The sequence below is a fragment of the Helianthus annuus genome, chromosome 3 (genome assembly GCF_002127325.2).
Source record: "Helianthus annuus cultivar XRQ/B chromosome 3, HanXRQr2.0-SUNRISE, whole genome shotgun sequence".
Lineage (NCBI taxonomy): Eukaryota > Viridiplantae > Streptophyta > Magnoliopsida > Asterales > Asteraceae > Helianthus > Helianthus annuus.
Window position 1 is genome coordinate 41,770,173 of NC_035435.2, and position 7,542 is coordinate 41,777,714.

Below are 7,542 nucleotides of genomic sequence, written 5' to 3' on the forward strand. Positions count from 1 at the left end.
TATCCAGATTGAGATGACAAATAATATGAGAGTTTAAGGTAAGAATGACTTTGTTTTAACCATGCAAACCTCACAACTGTCATAATGCAGCTTTTATATTGATACTAAATTCTGAATAATCTACAGAATATATAAGGTATCATAAAGCCCAATTATAAAACAATTTATTATGGTTCATATAGTCTTAACATAAAATTTTGCCACTAACTCTCATATTAATTATTTGTTGATTTCTGGTAAGGAAACACATAGAACTAGAATCAACCGGTCATGTGTTGGTTCGAATATTACCATTAGCAGACTTAAATATCATAAATATCTTACTACTTATCTTAGCCAGCTGTTTCATTGAATTATGGATAGTCTCGATGCTGATGCCTAGTTTAATGGTATAAACCTGCTGTGAGACTTTCCTTTGAAGAAACTTATAGCTGGAAGTAGTAGTTGTACACTATCTCTGAATCTTAAAAGTATCCTCCTTTCAGGTTTAGTGGAGGTGATAAGAACAGCATCTAATTTTCCAGTTTCATGCATTCCTTTTCCTATACATATGTTGCTAATCAACACACTCATTTTCCTTTGGTACACTTGAGTGTTATAGTTGATTCTTAAGGAAACTTATGGTATTAGTGGAAAAGTTATATGTAATGCACCAGAAAAGTGTAATGATTTCCATGTGTAAACCTTTAAATTATGGGTCATGGTATTGTACATTATGATGTATTCACATATGCCACAAACTTTATAGTAAGAATCTAGAGTAATGCATGCGTCTTAGGAGTTATTTTGATTCTTCCAAAGAAAACAAATTAGTCTTAGGAAATTTAGAATCTAGAATAGCTCCCATGATAGCAATAATGAAATGAGTTCTTGATTATCATAAGAGATATAATGGTTGACTTATCCCACTAGTCATGCTCTAGTTTTCTTCTGTAATACTTTTTATCAGAAAAGAGTAGTAGGATTATCTTATCTTAAGAAATAATCAACAATCCAACAAGAGAAAATTTTGTAGAAACTCTTTAGTAAGCAAAACATTTTAGGTTTTGAAATTAGAGTGGATAAAATAGATGAGATACAAACCTAAGAAGAAACTTGGAGTGATTTACATTATGGGGTAATCAAGTAAGGCAGACACAAATTATTATATCGAAGATATAGTCTACTTATAACACCAAAATAACAGACTAATTTAAGGTTGTACCTGAATTTTGGCTTTGCTTTGCTTTGATCAAAATTCAGACATTATGAACGTACATAAATAACAGATTGTCTTGATGTTCTAAATAAATTTGGCTTCGCTTTGGCTTTGACCAAAATTTATGCATTATGAACATACATAATAGATTGACTTATTGTTCTACATGAACTTTGGCTTCGCTTTGGCTTTGACCAAAATTCATGTATTATGAACACATGTAAATAAAAACCAACTTAATGTACTGCCTGAACTTTGGCTTCGCTTTGGCTTTGACCAAATTTCAGGCATAATAAACGATATAAATAATAGACCGTCTTTAGTGTTCTACATGAACTCTGGCTTCGCTTTGGCTTTGACCAAAATTCATATATTATGAACACACATAAATATAGATTGTCTCAATGTTCTACATGAACTTTGGCTTCGCTTTGGCTTTGACCAAAATTCATGTATCATGATGAACATACATACACAATAAGGTAAAGCACATAAATATAACATAACACCTCTGGGCCAGAAATGAAATATTTATGTAAATTATGCTAATACAGATAATTACATAAGATGGCATAACTAAAGCTTCAATGTTTAATCAAATGATATCCTGTTGGTTCAATCATCGATCATTGAAGTTCGCCATTTAACTTGCATACTTAAGTTGGACCATTCACAAGTTAGTCCCATATTAGAGCAAAAACAAGTAAATAAATAACTAAAGCTTGCAAACCGATTTTGACATCTTTGCAAAACGATTTCATAATTTGCAAGATAATTTTGCCAAAATAATTAACTAATTAGCCGATTTCAATACTTTTCATCTATACCAAATTAAATCACCATTAATAGGTTTGTTGGTGTGTGATTGAAATAAGTCACCAACATTTAGAATAAACTGATTTAATCGATCATCAATAGATTTATAAAAAATAATGCTAATTTAGTGATTTGCAAATTATGCCTTTTTAATATTCATGAAAACCGATTGGCATATAAACGATATGCAAAAAAAAATTAAATTGGTCCTAAAATAAAATATCTCAATTGATTAAATCCTTTTTGCAAAACTAAATCCAAACAAAGAAATAATCCAACTGATGGATTCTTGTTGGCATGGAAATTTACGTAAAGTTAAAATTAATATACCATAATTCACCACCAAAATGTATAAATCACTAATTAATCTCATTGAATAAAGAATGGCAATAGAGTATTGTGAAACCCAATAGACAAAACACAATTAAAATATGTCACTAATTAAAATCACCATCAATTGCAATTGAAGATGATGTAAATATAGTTAAAATGACAATTCTTTGTTTTGGATTGTATGCCATATATTTTTCGGTTATCAAGAGTGTCAGAATGAATCATTTGAAAATGAATATATTTTACTTCCATAAGAAAGCCATTACATCATGATTGCCAGTTATTTGAATTGTCCAAAAGAGCTCGTGATATTATTAACAAATTGACTTACATGATTTAACTTCTAAATCAACTTGCAGGTCAGAAGATCACGAAACATAAAACATGGCAACAAATCGATTTATATGATCAACCTGATATAATCAACATTGCTCTGATACCACATGTTGATTATATCTATAAACATGGGTCAAAATATAGAACCTAATCATGTTTATTCAATCATAACGTAAATATAGATACCAAGTTAGAGACACTTACTTGTGGGAGTGGTCATCTTTGAAGACGAAGATAAGGCCATGATTCCCGTTATGGTACCTTAGGTTGATGGATCACCTTAGAGAGAATTTTAGTATTTTAGTATTGGTGTTCTACCAGAGTTTTTGATCACCACTTATCATCAATATATAATGGATCAATGAATAATAGTCATGAATAGTGATCCGTTATAAAAACTCCATGTATTCTCTATTAATGGTACCTAAAGGGAAATCATAATTGCCCCTTGAACTAATCAATATTTACAATTACTACCATCAAGTAACCGTAGGGGACTAGTTATGTCATATTGGTAATGTTACCAAATGATCTGTAAGGCCACATCAACGGGTTATTTCTAACATTTTGTGCTTATGCAAAAAGGCAAAGTGATTGCCTATGCATCACGACAACTTAAGGTGCATGAAAAGAATTACACCACCCATGATTTGGAATTGGGTGTCGTTGTATTTGCACTTAAGTTATGCAGACACTATTTGCCAAAGTGTATTATATACACTAACCATAAAAGTCTCCAGCATTTGTTTAACCAGAAAGACTTGAATATGCAACAACGCCGTTGGATGGAGAATTGAATGATTATGATTGTGAGATTCGTTACCATCCCGGCAAGGCAAATGTCGTTGCTGACGCCTTGAGTCGCAAGGAAAGGGTGAAAGTACCAGAAATTCCTAGAGGCATACCATCAGAAAAGCTTCCTTGACCAATTGGGTCCAATGAAGAATAAGAGGAGAGCAAAGCGCCAATGGCGCGCGAAGCGCATGCGGAACGGGCACGGAGAAAAGGAAGATTCGGATTAATGCCAAAAGCATTGAGCTACGTACTAGCTTGAATGAGAAGCTGCTAGATGCTCGGAAACAAGCTTTATTAGAGGCAAATACTTCTAATGAAGGATTAGGTGGAACTGTTGATCAGTTAGCACCTAGGAAGGATGGAATCCTGAGACTGAATAATCGTATTTGGGTTCCTATCTTTAGAGGAATCAGAGATCTGATTCTCTAGGAGGGTCATAATTCTAGATATTCTGTACATCCTGGAGGAGACAAAATGTACCAGGATTTGAAAAGGAATTATTGGTGGATGGGTATGAAGAAATCCATATTCACCTGTGTAGCTAAGTGTCTGACGTGTGCGCAAGTTAAAGCTGGACATTAGAAGCCGCCAGGACTGCTACAACAACTTGAAATTCCCACATGGAAATGGGAGATGGTAACTATGGATTTGATTACCAAGTTGCCAAAGACCAAATGTGGCAATGACATGATTTGGGTGATTGTTGATAGACTGACTAAGTCAGCTCATTTCTGCTTATTAAGGAGACTTATAGTTCCGACAAATTGGTCAGATTATATGTGGACGAGATAGTGTCCTTGCATGGTGTGCCCGTATCTGTTGTATCTTATAGTTCCTACCTTTCACGTCTCCAACTTAAAGAAATGTCTAGTTGTCCTACCTTTCATGGCTCTGATACCAATCTGTCACACCCCAACCGATGGTGGAAACATCAGAGTGAGATGAAATAGATTGCTCGAGACTTCATAACGCTAAATTGTGATAAGTATTTAATAATAAATTTCATTTCATTGCTAAATGGATCAATTACATCGTTTGAAATAAAATACAACAAGTAAAACAAAATGAATTACAATACAACAAGTATCAAAGTTTAAGTGTGTTTCTAGGCATCCTACTAGATTCTGTGCATCATCATCATCATCAAAATCCTGTAACATGTTTTAAATTATAGTTCAATACAAAAGTATTGGCAAGTATACAAGTTTTGGAATACTAGCATATAAGTATAAAAGGTCGTCTCAAATCCAATATGGCAATTGATATACAAAGTTGAAGCTAGCATGCATAACTATAGGCCAAACTCGAGTGTCCACAAGAATAATGTGAATCCCTCGTCACCGAAGTGAACGAGACCGTAATGTATATTATAATGTACATCCCTCGAAACCGAAGTAATCGAGATCGTAAAGCATGTTAAATTAACAATACCCCGTCGGCTGGCGTGCTACTCCTATAGCGCTATAATTATTAAAGTGGGCTAGCTAAGTTAATGACAAATAGAGTGCATGAAAGTATTCTAGCATAAACAACCTAAGCATAACAAATAGCATGTTTGGCAAGTATGATTATGTGTATTGTGAATTTGGATAGTTGAAACATGTTACACCCAAAAGTGCATTAAAGCGAAAAAGGGTCAAGTATACTCACAGGCTTGCAAAAGCTTTCCGATTATCCATGTATTGATGAGTTAACGAGAATAGGAGAATGAATGTGTTTGGTGTTTGGAATTTATGGAATGTTTGGATTCGGAATTAAGTATAAAAGTATATGTATGAAAAAGTATATCTCGTCTAGACACTTGTCTGGACACTAAGCTTTTAAAGTGTTTTCATGGGTCCTAACGTGCCCATTAGAATTACAAACGAGGAATAAAGAACAAAGATAATATAACTTATATTCGCGACGTATAATCATGATCCGATTAACATCAAAAATTAGGTTAATGTTTATATTTTTATGTTTTATAGTGTAGTTATAATATTAACCTAAAACTAAGTCCATCATAGATATCATAGATTATCATGTAAGTCAAGCATGGAGGTTTAACCTCTTTGTATGATTCACCACTACACAAATCATCACAAGGATGATTCGGAGGGTCATGAATAACAAGAATTAAAAACTAACTAATGCATGCTCAAGTGACCAAGTAAATCCTAACCCGGGTGAACCAACACGACATGGAAACCTAATTGTCGGAGGCTAGGCGAGGCTATGTTACTTTGATACTAGGAAGTCACTTGAGTGTTTATACACAAGTTCACAAGTAAAGGAGTGGAACTAGATTGGAAAGCCCAAGCTCCCATGGTTCACACTTCACAAATCACAAGTTCATCCTATGAAAGATGATGAATCATGCTTGCTTTCAACACTTGGATTATGATATGTATAAACTGAAAATAAAGAGTTTTTGAACTCATAACTTGATGGAAATCACCTCAACACAAACCCACAACTATAGACTAAGTTGTGAGCTTGGTGGGTACAAGATTCCACCAAGTTTTAGCAACGAAACAAAAAGCACATGAACATTGAACAAAAACAGAAAGTTTAGAGGCGTTTGCACCTCTTAAACTCATAAGAATCTATTCCTAACAAGTCTCATAACCTTAGATAGATTCAAGAACAAGTAGGCACAAGATAACATCAAGAAAACATAGTTTTATGAAATCATAACAAGTATTCTTCCAAAATAGAAAGTTTGGACCTCAAAATGGTGTTATTCCACCTTGGTTTACCATGGTAAACCGATGGAAACATTCCTAGAGGTGTTCCAAGCTTTGTAAGAGAAGAAATGATGAAGAAATGTTGAAGAAAAGTGAGTTTGCATAAGTTTATGTAAATCAGAAAGTAAATCTGACTTTGGAGCCTTATGTAAATGATGTATCATGTGATTACACCTTGGTGAATCTTGGATAACATCCTTGAAGGTCATCCAAGTAGATTGGTATAAGAAAAGTAGAAGAAAAGTGCTCAAAACTCACTGTTTTGAGCAAAGGTATGAATCTACCAACATTGGAAGTTTGGATGAACTTGAGAGGATTTGAGAGTGAAATGAGGGTGTGTAAAGCGTTAAGATAGTGTGGAGGTTAGGGTTTGTGTTAATTGTAAGTTAGTTGAGTATTAAAGGCATTTAGGTGGGAGTTGTGTGAGAAAATCAGACCAATAAACGAGCTGGAACAAGACTGGATTGCACGTCCCCGCACGTCACGGAAGGGGAGGGACTCCCTGGCGCGTGTCGCCTGGCTGACCACCCGGCTCATTTTCAGTTTTTGGCAATTATGGCCCCTGTAGTTTGGTTTAGGATGTATTTTACAGTGTTTTATGAATATGTAACATATTTTTAGGTAGTAAATATGTATATTAGTATAGTTTAAGTATTATAAATATGAAATCAAATATTTGTATGATTAAAGTGTATAAAAACTTGTATTTATGATAGTTCGTTTGTAAGATAAATACGTTTTTACGAGCATCGCAAATATGTGTAGTTAAAATACATTTAAGTGTTAAACTAGTATAGATGCATGGATTAAGGATCATAAATGTATAATCAAGTATTGTGAACGTATAAACGAGTATTGGAATGTGTAAAGAGTACTAGGACGTGGACTTATGATGGTTCGTTCGTAAAATAAGCACGAGTTTGTGTGTAAGATAGTATGTATCGAATATGTATATACTATGAATGTGAACCAAGTATGATTAATAAAAGAAGTATAATTTACTTAAAAGGCCAAGTTTTGCCATGATCAAAGCCTTGGTTTACGATAATTTGAATGAATTACGATTATAAGAGGATCCAAGTTCAAAAAGATAAGGTTGTAAACAATCTTCCCAATAAGGTAAGTTTCAAAAAGCGAGCCGTTATAGTCTCCCCTCCTTTAGGAAATTTCGCCCCAAAATTTATTCAAGAGGAAGACCTTGGAAAAAGGAATTTTGGCTAAATGGTTGAGCAAAAATCGAGATTTTGAGGTTTGAAGTGTGTTGAAAATATGTGAATTCTAAGGAACGAAAATGATAGGTTTGTAAAAATAATTCGTTGTCTAAGGTGATTTGAG